The sequence below is a fragment of the Gorilla gorilla genome, chromosome 2, assembly GCF_029281585.2.
Source record: "Gorilla gorilla gorilla isolate KB3781 chromosome 2, NHGRI_mGorGor1-v2.1_pri, whole genome shotgun sequence".
In the NCBI taxonomy this organism is placed as follows: Eukaryota; Metazoa; Chordata; class Mammalia; order Primates; family Hominidae; genus Gorilla; species Gorilla gorilla.
In genome coordinates, this window is record NC_086017.1 from 16,603,469 (window position 1) to 16,619,170 (window position 15,702).

General features: G+C 36.7%; 1 long non-coding RNA gene across 1 annotated transcript in view; it reads right to left on the reverse strand.

Annotated features, from left to right (window-relative positions):
- LOC101125528 (uncharacterized) overlaps positions 1-15,393 on the reverse strand; it is a 34,845-nt gene extending 19,452 nt beyond the window's left edge. Inside the window, exons 1-2 of the long non-coding RNA XR_002005089.3 lie at positions 15,307-15,393; positions 826-914 (exon numbers count right to left, since the gene is read on the reverse strand). This is a non-coding gene — a long non-coding RNA (uncharacterized lncRNA). The remainder of the gene's footprint in view (positions 1-825; positions 915-15,306) is intronic.
- Positions 15,394-15,702: the final 309 nt, after the last annotated feature.

Consider the following 15,702-nt stretch of genomic DNA (forward strand, 5'->3'; position numbering starts at 1 on the left):
AATTTTAGAAAGTAACTGATGTAGCTACCAATCCCACTAAAACTAGCAATAGTAGCTATAGGTTTAATCAGTTGGCCTTTGTGTTTAAAATGAGACAAATTATTTTTGCCACCATAACAGCAAATATAAGACAAAGTACAACATTCTCTGATTATAAATTGGAGAACTTGGTTAGAAGTTCACTCCTGCTTATCAGTTGACTTAGGATATCGTTTAACTATGATTTTAGTTATTTAACTGTCAACCTTTAATAATATTATGACAAAGTACATTTTCACTTTGATAACAATTGCTATTGTCATAATCATCTTCATCATCATCCACATTTTATTTCCATGATACTTCAAAATAGTCAAGTGTCACACTGCCCAAGAGAAGTATATCAAACATGGTGCCATATTTTGGTCAAAAATTTTTTTGAGGTCTGAATTTACAGAAGGAGAAATAAGAGAAGAATCTGGATTGAAACAAATCGTTTTATAGATGTAATCTATTAAACACGCATTAATATACCAGAATAGTCATTTGGATCACTATGTTTTCTGGCAGATAGAGCACTTGAATGAAGGTATAAAAGTATGACTTAGTCATTAATTAATTTCCCAAAACCTACTTAATCTTTCTGGGACTTGTCTCAGCTATAGAACTAAGAGAACAAAGTCAAACTTAAGTCAACGCGAGGTACTTAGCTTATGTAGCTAGTGTCTTTCAAAATATCTTTGAACAGTCTTAGTGGAATGTCACTTCACATTTTTCTGACATCTTTAACACTATTTCGGTTTCCAAAACAGTTGCCAACTCTCTACCCAACTCTTTCCACCCTACCTTGGGTTATGTAGCTTCCTGGCTTTTCATTCTTCGTCTAGAATAAGATCAGAATTTTTTCCCATGTGACTTATTTTAGAGGATTCCAGCTGTGGAAACAAACAAACACATATGAAAAGATGTAGCAGATTTCATCTGAATATTCTTTTAGAATTTTGCCAATCATAAATGTTTCGAGAAAAGAGTGCTCTTAAAACTCTCCATTAGTATTTGCCCAAATTTGTTTATTCAAATTTGTCCAGAAAGAAGGGAGTTGGTTATTTTAAGTGCAAATACAGGACTCAATATTTCATTTATTCAGAAGGGGGCACACTTGTGCTTTTAATAGCAGATGTATTTGGATTTGCTGGTATACAAAATTTATACATAAACTTGCCACAGATGACAGAACTACTTCTCATTACCATGGTTTTTTAAAAGGCTTAATACTTCTTAAACAAGAAGAGTGACAGAATTCAACATGCAGGTTTCTTTTTAAAGAAGGTTGTTTTTTTTTTTTTTTAAAGTTCCAGAGTCCTTTTAGGTTAAAAACTTTGCAGTTTGTTCTGATAATTTTTCAATGTGATTGAAAGACGTCTGTGATCATGGAAGTAACATGTCTTTGACAGCTTCTAATAATTTTAGTTTGACCTCTGACTTTCGGCAATTTGATAGCCTTAAAAATATTTTGTCTATTGGTTTTCATTAATAATGTGGCATCATTTGTATGCCAAGATAACACTGACCCATTTGGAGGATAAAGACTTATGCAATAAGGTATCTTTCTACCAGTGGACTTAATTGTTCTTAGCCATAATTGTTTTTCCCAGGGACACAAGATCGTCTTGGCATGTTTGGCTAAGGAATTTACGCTAAAACCTTTGAAAATCATAGCCAGCTTCCACTACTTTGGCCTCAGTGCTATTATGCTCTAGACAATTCAAGTATTTGGTCAAAAATGATAAAACCCAAACAATTTAAAATATACAGTGATAGCTGTGATAAATACAGAGGATACGAGAAGATAGAATACATATACAATTAAAATTTGCTTTGAGGTATTGTTAAAAACTTATATGGGTTGTAACCTGTCTGACAATATATATGACAATGGGTGATATCTTTACTATATAAAGCACTTTTACAAATGATAACGAATATTTAAGATAATTCAGTAGAAATATGCGAAGGTAAAAGATGGTCATTTGACAATTTCCAATATGGATGAATGGGAAATTATCATTATACTATAATCAGTGTATACAGGAAGACAGACATAGTCTATATGGTTGATATAGTTCATATTTTTGTCCCTGTTCAAAACTCATGTCGAATTGTTATTCCCAGTTTTGGAAGTGGAGCTTGGTGGGAGGTGGTTGGATCACAGGGGCAGATTTCTCATGAAGAGTTTAGCACCATCCACTTGGTGATGTTCTCATGATGATTAGTTCTCATGAGATCTGTGTGTTTAAAAGTGCGTGGCACTGCCCCCACCACTCTCTCTCACTGTGGCTCCCATTCTCACCATGTGATAAGCCTGCTCCCCATTTGCGTTCTGCCATGATTAGAAGCCTCCTGAGGTCTCCCCAGAAGCAGATGCTGCTATGCTTCCTATACATCCTGCAAAACTGTGAGCCAATTAAACTTCTTTACTTATAATTTACCCAGTGTCTTATAGTTTCTTTAGAGCAATGCAAGGAAGTCCTAATACATATTTTCAGTCTTCTGCCCTCACAAACTTTTCAAGACAGCAATCTTGATACAGATGTTAATTGGTATTTCATTTTCAGATGATAATCATGCAATATGTATCACTGATTTCAATATACCCCTTGACTAACCATTCAACATCTTTCTTAAGGAAATGATCTGAGAAAGAGATAACTGTACAAAGATGTTTATTGTCATGATGCTTAAATAGTGAGCAGTTGGTAACCACATAAGCATCAAGGAACACTAATTAGTTAAATGTGTTGTAGTACTTCATAACTATTTAAATGAGTACTTCATAACTATTAATACCACAAAGAGAGTCTACACCTATTGATTTTTTAAGTCTACATATGTTGGTAAATTGAAAAAGTAGGTTAACAGGGAGATTATGGAGTAATTCCAATTTTATGAGAGAACCATCATTCTACCCTCTATGTCTATGAGATAAATTATTTAGCTTGCACACATAAATGAGAACATGAAATATTTGTCTCTCTTTTCCTTGCTTATTTCACTTAACATAATGTCGTCCAGTTCTACCCATGTTACTGTAAATGACAGGATTTTATTCTTTACGGCTGAATAATATTCCAATAGACCACATTTTCTTTATCCATTCATCCACTGATGAACACTCAGGTTGATTCCATGTCTTCACTATTGTGACTAGCGCTGCAATGAACATGAGAGTGCTGATATTTCTTGGATATACTGATTTTTCTTTCTTTTGGATATATATCTCCTTTATTTGGGACATATGATAGTTTTATTTTTAGTTTTTGGGAAACCTCTATACTGTTTTCCATAGTGGCTGTACTAAGTTACATTCCCAGCAACAGTGTACAAGCATTCTCCTTTCTCTGCATCCTTACTGGAATCCATTATTTTTTGTCTTTTTGATAAAAGACATATTGACTGGAGTGAGATGATATCTCATTGTGGTTTTGAATTGCAGTTTTTAGATGATTATTGATGATGGCAATTTGTATGTCTTCCTTTAAGAAATGTCTATTGAGATCTTTAGCCCATTTTTAAATCAGATTATTCGTTGACTTTTTTTTCCTACTGAGTTGTTTGAATTTCTAATATATTCTGGCTATTAACCCCTTGTCAGTTGAATAGTTTGCAAATATTTTCTCCCACTCTGTAGGTTGTCTCCTTGCTTTGCTTTGTGCTAACTAGCTTTTGTTGAATTATATTGGCCAAGCAAGTCACAAAACTAGTCTAAATACAACAGTCACAGTGGCTCACGCCTGTTATCCCAGCACTTTGGGAGGCCAAGGCAGGTGGATCACCTGAGGTCAGGAGTTGGAGACCAGCCTGGCCAACATGGTGAAACCTCGCCTCTACTAAAAATACAAAAAAATTAGCCAGGCATGGTGGCGGGTGCCTATAATCCCAGATTCTTTGGAGGCTGAGGCAAGAGAATTGCTTGAACCTGGGAGGCGGAGGACGTAGTGAGCCGAGATCACGCCACTGCACTCCAGCAAAAAGAGTGAGACTCCGTCTCAAAAACAAAACAAAAGACAGTCAACAAAGGGATCTCACCTCTTGATGGAAGAAACTGCAATGTTACATTGCAGAGGGCAAAGGAAGGGGTAAAGAATAGGGGTCATTTTTGTAGCCTGCTCCTCTAGTAAAAAGCTAAATTCTGAGAAAACAGACTAATATAGAAACTCAAATTGTAAATTCAAGGCAGAGAAAAAGGTTTACTAAATCACCAGTGAGTATCAAAAAAAAAAAAAAAGACTAAGGTTTTCAAGTTCTTGAAGCATACATGTGAGATTTCTATCTGAGGTCCTTCATTTTCTAACTACAGAAACTTAAATACTACATCCATATGGATAAAAATATCTTGTGTCCTTTCAAATGTGGGTAATACCTATGATTCCCTTCTTTGTTGCTGTGAGAATAAAGCAGGATTACTTTTTTAAAAGTTCTTTACAGAGACTTCACATTGCAGGTGCTTCATGAGTGTCTAGAATAATTCACTGACTTTATTATGATTAACCCTGCTGTAGTTATTAGCGAATCACACTGGACAAACTAATGAACTAGAAAATAGAATCAAAGAATCAATACAGTGGAAATAAGACTGAAGTTGAAGATATCTGGCCGGGATCATGGATTCTAGGTCTGTGCAACCTTAGGCAAGTCACAGTATTTCTCTGGACCTGTGTCGTTTCTAAGAAAATGATGCTTCTTCTTAGAGCTGAAATGTCATTCTGCTCTAAGAAAATTACAACCAAGAATGTTCCTTTCTCGTTTTCATTTTCCACATTGTATTTCTGCTTGCAAAACAATATTGTATTCTTGTATCAGAGAGTTTTAGGGCAAACAAAGATGATCAAGTGAATATTTGAATGTTTGGGAAAGGAGTGGACCAGAGTGAGGAGTCCCAAAATTATCACCCCAGTTTGTTAAGTAGCAAACAAAGATGATCAAGTGAATATTTGAATGTTTGGGAAAGGAGTGGACCAGAGTGAGGAGTCCCAAAATTATCACCCCAGTTTTTAAGTAGCTGAGAAGGACTCCACACATTGTTAATATTTCTGATTATCGGGCCTGTCTGAAGTTATTCCAAATCATTTTTGTTTTTAGTTACAGTGATGTATGACTAATTGTTAGTATGCGTTCTTAATGAGCATATATCAAATTTAAAAATAAAATATTACTTAAAAATACTACAAATAAAATCACACAACTTTGAAGTTGAGTTCTGTTAAGTAGCTGAATGTGTGAATTACATAAGAATATGAGATATAACCTAATTACTAATGCATCTTCTAGTATCTATCCTACACTGCTCTGGTTAGCACCAGTGGCTCCAAATGACAAGAAAGTGTCATGACATCAAACAATAGGGCAGAATTCCACCAAAGAATACTGAACACTTTTATTAGGAAAATAGGAAAAGGAAGAAAAATAGGAAAGAGTGGCAGTTTCTTTGGACAAAATCTGAGTAAAAATTATTACCCTCAGGGTAGAAATTTTCTTAAATTGGGAAATCATACCTCGAGCTGAGAGCTTGGGATATTTGTTCACAAACCTATTAACTTCTCCATAGCTTCCCATTAAACATCACACGTAGTTTATTCCCATATCTTCTGGGCCAGTGGGCCAAATTTCGCCTTGAATTTCTCATTCCTATATTTTCTTTGGCTGTTTTACTGATCTTCATGAACTTTCTTTTTTTTTTTTTCTTTTTCTTTTTTTTTTTTTTTGAGATAGAGTCTCACTCTGTCGCCAGTGCTGGAGTGCAGTGGTGTGGTCTCAGCTCACCGCAACCTCCATCTCCCAGGTTGAAGTGATTCTCCTGCCTCAGCCTCGCAAGTAGCTGGGATTACAGGTGCATGCCACGGTGCCCAGCTAATTTTTGTATTTTTAGTAGAGACACCTTGAAACTATAAGTGAAGAGGTCACCTCAAAATATACAGAGTCAAAAACAGGCTTCTGAGGAGGTAAACATGTTTTAAATAAGGAAATCTCCATTATAACTTCTAAAATGTCATTCATTCAGAAGGTAAATCAACATGAAAATAGACCTTGAACAAGACTCTTTTTCATGTCTATTTAAATAAGAATGCTATTGAATTTGTGGTGCTAATAAAATAGTTTAAAATTTATAGCATTATTTTCTGTATCCAAATAAATGAAAATATTTTTTAATATTATTTAGTATGGTTTATAGTGAGTTAGCTCTGAGGATGCTAACACTCTCTAATACTTTTCCCCCAAATGTTGATATATTTGTATTTATTCTATATTAAACATTCAAATAGTATTTTAAAATGATATCCACAGTGTCATCCAAAAACCTACAACATAATTTTTTAGTCTTTATTATAATTTCAGTTATGTGGAAGTTAAACATATGTGACTCTAACACTTTTTTTAGATTGTGGTTTACAAAAAAAAAAAAAAATCATTCCCTTGTTGAATAATTCAATAGGTTTATATTGGCAAAATCCATGTTCTGGTCACTTGGGTCCAGCCCCCATTAAGCCTGTAGTCCAGTGGAAAAAGAGTTCAGTAAATTCTTGAAACTGAAAACTTAACATGCAGTATAATAGTTCTATGCTGGGGTCAACATAGTGTATTACAATTGCATATTGCAGAATCCTTTTATTTGAACTTACAGGTTCAGAGAGTTTCCAGGGAAAGTAACACGGAAGGTAATATCTGACAAATCAGTAAAAATCAGCCAAAGACATGGAACAGAATGCTTCATCTCAGTGAGCATTATATACAGATGTATAGGGGCAATAAAATAGTTGGCATTCTTTAAAGAAGTAAGAGTTCAATGAAACTAGAAGTTAGAATTCCTGAAAAGATGAAATGGAGATTGGGAATAATAAGTCTGGAGTGGTAAGCTGGGATTGCATCATGGAAGTTCCTTTCTATCAAGTTAAAGAATTTGACCTTTCTCCTAAGAGGATTGGAATTCTACAGAAATGTTTTAAATAAGAAAGCAGCCTGGTTAGGTTCACATTTCAGAAAAATCATTTCATTACGAGTAAAGGATCATAGACAAATGAGAGCTGCAAAGACAGAGGCTGAGAAACTCATTTGGAGCCAGCTATAGTGGTTCCAGGTGAGAGATGCTATTGGCCTCAACTAGAATACCTCTAAGTGGGGATGGAGACAAGTAGCTGCAATCATCATATTTCTAGAAGATTAAATTGAGAGGGCTTCAGACTGGATGTAAAGGAGGGTTAGGATCAAGGGTTAAGGAAGCTAACTAGATTTGTGAGACCTGTAACAGTGGTGATTGATTCCTCAACCAAACTAGGAAACATAACGAAATTGGCAAGCGAAGGTAATGAGATCATTTGGTGGCATAGTAAGGTTTTCTTTCTGTGAGACTTCAAGTGAGATGGCTAGCAGAAATTTGTACCTATGGATTGTGAACAAAGTCCTTTTCAGGAACAAGATCTGAGCTAGAGATATAAACTTTGAGATTGTCAGCAAGCAGATGGTAATTAAACATATGGGAGTAGATAATATTACTTGGGGATGATTTATAAAGAAATGATTCTCAAACTTTGGGGTCAGATTAATTACCCAGGAAACCTAATAAAATTCAAAATCCTGGGTACCAGCTCCAGAGTGTCTCATTGAGTACGTGTAGAATGTAGTTCCCAAACCTGTCTTGTTGAAAAGTAGGGCCCCACCCAATGGTTCTGATGGAGATGATATTCTGACCCCACTCTGAAGTATAATGAGAAGAGGATCTTGCTTAGTGTCCTGAGTAGTATCAGAACGTAAGCGATGGACAAAGAAAGAGGAACCCAGAAAGAAGACTATAAATAAGCAACTGGAGGTATTGAAGGAAAACTGGGAGAATAAAACATTACAAATTCTATAAGAAAATAGCGGGTACAAGAGTGGTGAACAGGGTCAAAGTGTTGAGAGATAAAGTAAAGATAAAGGCTAAAAACACCCACTGGATGTAACAAAAAGGAGGTCATCACAAAGTTGGCAGGAACAATTTTGGTAGAATTATGTGGGCTGCAGCCAGATTGCAGTGGGCTGAGGGTTGAATATGAGATGAGGATAAAGAGACAAGAAGCAGAGGCAAAATGTTATAAAAGAAGTTCGGACTAGAAGGGCAGGAAGTTGCTGCAGCAGAATGTGGACTGAAGGGTGAGATGTTTTTAGGAGGGAAACAACTTGAGTGAATGTGGTATCTCATACCTGACGTGCTGCATCCCTAATTTCATTTTAAAGTTTTTTTAAACAGATTCATTGAAGTATAATCTACATATTATAAAATTCATCTTTTTAAAGTATACAGTTGAATTTTTTTTTTTTTTTTTTTTTGAGACGGAGTCTCACTGTGTCACCCAGGCTGGAGTGCAGTGGTGCTATCTCAGCTCACTGCAACCTCCGCCTCCCGAGTTCAAGCAATTCTCCTGCCTCAGCCTCCCAAGTAGCTGGGATTACAGGCTACTTGTATTTTTAGTACAGACGGGGTTTCACCATATTGGCCAGGCTGGTCTCAAACTCCTGACCTTGTGATCCACTCACCTCGACCTCCCAAAGTGCTGGGATTACAGTGCTGTGCCCGGCAATTCAATGGTTTTTAATAAAATTACAGAGTGTACAAGCATCACCACAATCTAGTATTAAAACATTTTCATTGCTCCATATTCCATATACCCGTTTACTGTTAATCCACATTCTTACACTCTGCCCCAGGCAAATACACATGCATTGTTGGTCTCTACAGATTTACCTATTCTAGACATTTCATAGAAGCCATACAACGTGTGGGTTCTTTTGTGTCTGGGTTCTTTTGTGTCAGAGTTCTTTTGCTTAGTATATTGCTGGAGAGGTTCCCTCCTGTTGTAACATATATCGGTGCTTTATTCCTTTTTTATTGCTGCATTGTATTCCATTTTATGGATAGAGCGCATTTTGTGTATCCATTCATCAGCTGATGGACATCTGGTAACGTCCCCTTTTTGACCATCATTCGTGAATGATAGTGCTATGAATATTCACATGAAAATCTTTATGTAAGCATAGGTTTTCATTGCTCCAGGATAGTTATCTAGGAGTCTGATTGCTGGGTTGTATGTTAAGTTTGGGTTGAACTTTCTAAGAAATGGTCCAACGTCTTTCTAACGTGGCTGCAATATTTTACATTCACACTCTTTCATCCCTGCCCTAATAAGCACATATTCACTTACTTTTATACCTGTATTCATTGGAAAAAAAAAAAAAACTGTGCCCTCTTGGATAGTGGGGAGCAAAGTAAGGTGCTGCTTTGGGTTCTGTGCATTATGGTTAGGCCAAAAATGATGGAAATATGAATTAGCATCAGCCTGCCCCCTAGTGGTGGTCCAGACTGCTGTGCAGTCAACCTAAATCCATGGGGCCAAACTTCTAAGCGATCTTCTCTTTCCTTCACTCACTCTTGTCACTCTACCTCCGTCTTTTCTGGCAAAGACCAAACAGTGGACAACGAGTTTAAGTATGCTCAAACAAATTTAGAAAGTGTATAGTGAGGTGCAGTGGTTCACAAGTATCAAACCATCTACTAGTCATGTCTACCAGAGATATGGACACTTACTCTCATGTGTTTAAGGATCAGCTGCTGGGGGACTTGGGCAAAGTTACTGAACTTCATGTAACCTCAGTTGTTTCTTTATCTCTAGAATGAGGATTATGATAACACCAGGCTTAGTTATACTGCAATGATTCAATGAAGTTTCATATGTAAAGCACCTAACATAGTTAAACCTAGAGTTGGCATTCAAGAAAAAGTAAGTATTCACATTTTATGATAATAAAAGTGGTCACGAGTGTAGTCAAATGCTACAATGACATTCTATTCATAAAATTATTTTTTAACCTGTTCTCATTTACTTATATCCTATGTTTATGCTCTCTATTTAAAATTGAAATGTCTTTGAATTTAGAACTACAGTTGACTGTATTTATTTGACAGTCTACAGTGTACTGTAGACAATTTATTTGATATTGATAAGAATCACAAAAGTAACAACAATACTATCCTTCATTATTTTATAGTAACAATATATCAGGACATTTGCTACAATCTCCCTGTATGTAAAATTTAATGCAGAAAACATTTTTATAAGGTAGGTAAAGATCTCAGTCTGTGTTGGAGAAAATATTTCAGCCACATCTTTCTCACTGCACCCATTTTCACTACCTGTTGTGCTGCCACTGCCAATGGAAATGACAATATCAATTACAGCTGGTTGATAATTGAGAAGTATAGAGACTAGAAAAGTGTGTGTGATGTGGCTCAGATCCGGATTCTCATGATCTTTTGTTGCTCTTTTGTCAAAGAGAAAAAGTAAGACCAGAAATGACCTGAGTTTGATGATTACTGCGGTTTGCAATTCAGTAATTCAAGATAGTTGCCCTCTCCTTCCCAATCCACCCTAACACCTGCTTCCTTTTCCCCATTAATAGCTAAAGTTTTCTCCCCGAAATAGTCAAAGGTTCATTGGAAATTTTATCCATGTAAAGTAAGTACATAGGCCTTCCTTTGTTTTTCTCTTAACGATGCTGCAGACTATGTTTGTTTGGAATTTATTCTCTGATGGCAGCTGTTAAGTTATTCATTTTAATGGGTGTTTTATAACTTTAAAAGGAAAATTGTTTCCAGGGAAGAGAGCGTGCCTCCAATACAGAAATCAGGTATTTAGGGGGAAGAACAATCTAATAAAACACTTTGGACAGCCCGTGATAGTGTTCAGACACACAGTTCTAGAAGAGAAATAAGAAAGCATTTCTTTGGCCAAATGTGATCTGAACCATCCTGGTTTTTGCCTCACATGCTGTGAGAGACATTTATTCTCTTCACTCTTCAATTATTTTGCCAGCGAGATGTGGGAATTAAAGTAGCGGCAATCATGATAACGTGTGTTAAGCATCAAAATACTTTGCACTGAGCAGACAGAGTTGCCAACTGTATTTTCAACTTGGGTTTACGTATGGAAAATATTGTTATTATTTCCTTCAATGTCATCAGTTTTTAATGGCTCCTATTGCATCCAATTTTTAAGCTGTAAATATAGTCTAGTATTTGAAAAGAAAATCTAAGTAGTTCTAATGCCGGAGGCTGGAACTAGTTTGTCTGCCAGCAAAATTCATCTTTAGTTTACATGTATTTGGATGCTTGATTATATGTCCCCAAATCCAGTCATAATTTAGCCCAGAATTTTAGACTAATAGACTAACAGAACCCAAGTGTAGATACATTTGTTTGTCTCATGCAGTTTAAAAAAAAAAAAAATCTGTGAGCAAGCCTTTAAATATCAAGAGATTCCACAATCTTTATTTGGGCTTCTCTTCATGAATAAAAGATTTTAAAATGCTTTCTTATCCCTGAGTAGGACACCGGACAGATAATGCATACTTACACTCTACTATTTGATATTTGTCCAAGACCTCCTAAACACCTTTGATTTTTGCTTAATATTACTCGATATTTAATCTACTGAAATATTTTAGTCCGTCTTTTTTTTTTCCCTGTAGAAAATTGAGTCTAAATTTAAAGTGGCCTTTCTAATGCAATCTGAGCCAAAAGGTATAATTCACTTCAAAGTAATTTGGGGGCAAGCTTAGAAGTGTGTAGGCAGTAGGGCAAACATTTATTTAATTTCCTATACTACTACAGAAACGATAATAACTAACAAACATTAAATACTTATTCTATATCAGGTGCTGAAGTTTATATACATTATCTCATGTAATTCTCACAACAGGCCATAAAGCAGGTGCTAAATGCTATTATTAGTTTAACAGCAATAACAAAAAAACTCTAAACCTCAGAGCAGGTATGTGCATTGCCTAAGGTAAGGTAAGGGACTGAGCTAGGACTATCTTCTCTCTAAAACTCACTTCCTCACCACTCACTCTCTTACTCTGTCTTACCTTGACATTACATTCTAAAGTATTTTTTAAAATATATTTAGGGCCGGCACACACCTGTTATTCCAGCACTTTGGGAGGCCGAGGCAGGCGGATCACTTGTGGCCAGGATTTCGAGACCAGCCTGGCCAACATGGCGAAACCCCATCTCTATTAAAAATGCAAAAATTAGCCAGGCGTGGTGGTGCATGCCTGTAATCTACTCAGGAGGCTGAGGCAGGAGAATCACTTGAACCCAAGAGGCAGAGGACACATGAGCTGCGATCGCACCACTGCTTTTCAGCCTGGGTGACAGAAGGAGACACTGTTTACAAATAAATAAATAAATAAATGTTTATTTTAAATATAAGTAATTAAAAACATAAAGCTACATAAAAATGCATATTTATATATATAAATATTCATCTTCATACTTAATAAAATGCTCAAGGAACTCTCTGCTCCTCATCACACCTTTTGGGTCACAGAGGGTCCTCTTTTTATGATGGCCCATCAAAGAGGTCAGTGTTAGGTAGCATTCTTTCCCAATATTTTCCTTTTTTTTTTTTTTTTTTGCTATTGTAAATGAATTATGTATGCACCCTGAAGTAATTAGCAAAGACGTTGTTGTTCAGCTGAATTTTAAACTATTTAATCTGACCTAATTCCTGTCAAAAATAATTAGGATAAAATATGTCCTCCCTAAGCAACTCTTTGAAGCTGAGACGCTAAAGCACAGTACCTCCTGTGTATGCACTGCTCTAAAATTGAGAGGGCCATTTATTTAACAGTTTTAGAGGAAACGCTAAAATGCTACCTTGTGAATTGCCACCTGGGCATCATCTCCTCCTCCTCGGTTTCTATATTCAAATAAAGAAAAGAAGTTGAACTAACAATGGGACTGTAACATGAGTGGTCTCAATGAGCCCTTCACATCACGTGGTTTACAATTAAAACATCAAAACTGGTTAATTTCTCCTCTTCCAAAAGGCTTCCTGCTGAATATGTGTGCCCCATTTCTCAGCCCATTCACTTTTTTTTTTTTTTTTGAGACAGAGTCTTGCTCTTGTTCCCTAGGCTGGAGTGCAATGGTGTGATCTCAGCTCACTGCAACCTTCACTTCCCCGGTTCAAGCAATTCTCCTGTCTCAGCCTCCTGAGGGAGTACAGGTGCCTGTGCCCTGGGACCTGTACCCAGGTGCCCACCTGGGACTACAGGTGCCTGCCATCATGCCTGGCTAATTTTTTTTTTTTTTTGTATTTTTAGTAAAGACGGGGTTTCACCATGTCCGTCAGGCTGGTCTCGAAATCCTGATCTCAGGTGATCTGCCTGCTTTGGCCTACCAAAGTGCTGGGATTACAGGCATGAGCCACCGCACCTGGCCCACTTTTCTTAATATAAAATTGATTAAGCTATTTTCTGTCTCCCCATCCCCTACCTGCCCCAAATAAGCTTTTAAAATATCCTTAGTGATATAATGAATTGGGAAAATGTCTCATGTAGTAACCAAGTCCTAAGCTATATGTTTCTAGAAAAAATAATTTAGGAAAGGCAAATAAGCAAGCTTTACCCATAGCTGCAGGTTGTCAACAAGTTGAGATGATCTCGGGTTGCAGCAACTGTGGAGGTTTGTATATGCTGGTGTTTGCCCAAAGCCTTCACTACTGCCCTGTCATTCTATAGCAGCCTCTTCTGCGTGCCCCCTAACCTTGCTCTCGGACATATTACGGAGCTCTTGGGAGAGGAGCGCATTGCGGGATATATCTATCACATCCCCAAGCAGTTCAGAGTTAAAAATTTCCTTATTAAACCTATGAACCCTTCATGTTTTCTAGTCCTCCCTCCCCAACCCCCTTCCAAGTTAGTTTCTAGGCAACCAATAAGCACTGAATTACATTAAGCTCTTTATTTCAAGGCTGCAGTTCAGAATTTTGCTGCATATTTGTTGGCTCATTTATAGAGACTGCAGCATAAAATGTATCAATTCTGTCTAATCTGCAGTACATCAGTGATTTGGTTAGAACCACATTACCTGTACCTGTTTTTCATGTTTAAATCACTCAGTGCCATGATGCTCTTCTTTATGTAGCTTATGCCAAAGATACTGTGAGCTCTAATTTGAAATCATGGAAGCAAGAATTTCCACAATTCCCAGTTCCTGATTGTCATTTAGCACCTTGAGATAGTCTTTTAGGAAATTAGAATTTTCAAAATCTCCTTTTTTGAATGGCCAAAATGTCTAACAGATGACTTTTAGTAAGAAAGATCAGAAACATACGGTTCAGGAATAGCCTGAAATGCAGGATAAAAGGGAGGATATTGTTTGCTTTAACAAACTGAAATTTTGGTGTGAAAGAGAAGCAAGCCCTTGAAAATATTCCTTTGTTGGTGTGAATCAAGGAATTGAGGTTGTAATTTCAAATTTTACCAAGGACAGTGTGAGAATGAAGATTAATCTTCCAGCAAAAAAGAACTGTTCTCTGTTTTGAATGTTGAATGGTTTGAGATATTCTCTAGAAAACTCTGAGCAAGCACGCTCTCTTTCTCTCTCTGTGATATTTATAAAGGGATCTGGTAAGTCTCTAAGTGTATAATATATTAGGGTCCTCACAATTGAGCAAAAACATAAATTAAATGTTAGTTCACTCTGTAGTTTCTTAAAACAGAAAGCAGTAATCTACAATGGCCACACTAAAATGGTGGCTTTGAGAAAACAAAGTAAAATCCTTTTAAAACTCAAACTTGAATCTAATCTCTTTCCTTTCACCTGCTTATAATGTAGCTGAGACAGGTGTGTGTGGCATATAAAGCTGTAGAAATCAATTGAATGGTCTTGTGGCATAGAAAGCCAGCTGCCCACTAGAGTTGCGTGGTAGAAAAACCTTCTAGGAGACCCTACTGCCAAGGAGGAGTGGCCCAGATTAGGCAGCAACTGCGTCTTCCAGGTGACTTTGCACTTAGAGATGTCACTTACTGGATTTGCTTCAGTAGAATATGAGCAGAAGGGAGGGTATGCCATTTCCAGGCCTGGCCTACAAGATCTTCTGTGTGATCTCCCATGTGCCTGCCTCTCTCTCTTTTTTTAATTTTACATTCTTTTATATCAATAGTTTTTGGAGTACAGTTTTGGCTGCGTGGAAAAGTTCTTTAGTGGAGATTTCTGAGATTTTAGTGCACCCGTCACTCAAGCAGTATACTCCCATATGTCTCTTTCGTCCCCCCCACCCCGTGCACTGGATATCACTAACCTCGCAACCTGGGGAAAAGTGAGAGATGTTTTGTCAAAGCCTCCATCACCAGTGACTGCATGGAGTATCGCCTGTCTAGATCCCTGACAATAAAACTATTGTTTATCACTGAGAATTTGGGTATATCTGTTTCAACAGCTCGTTTTACCTTGACTTATAGACGTGCCACGCATGAGTCACAAGATAGGAGCACTTCAGTCAGTAGAACCACAAATATTCTTGACTGCTTACTGTGTGCCTTACAATGTAGATTCCAAGGATTCTATGGTAACCAGACAAGAATGGCTTCTTAAAGTAGTAGGGAAAAAAAGACACACTTCAAACTATTGCAATCAATCTATTAATTATATACATGTAATGAAATGCAAAATAGAAATTTAGTACCTATAGAGCATATAATATAGTAAGATTTAACTACAGTAAGATTTAAATACAGTAAGATTTAAACTACTCTGGGGTTTGACAAATATTTTCATTCATTAATACTTATTATTTCCAAATGTTAGTTCAGATGAAAATAAATCTGGATTTCATGTTATACATA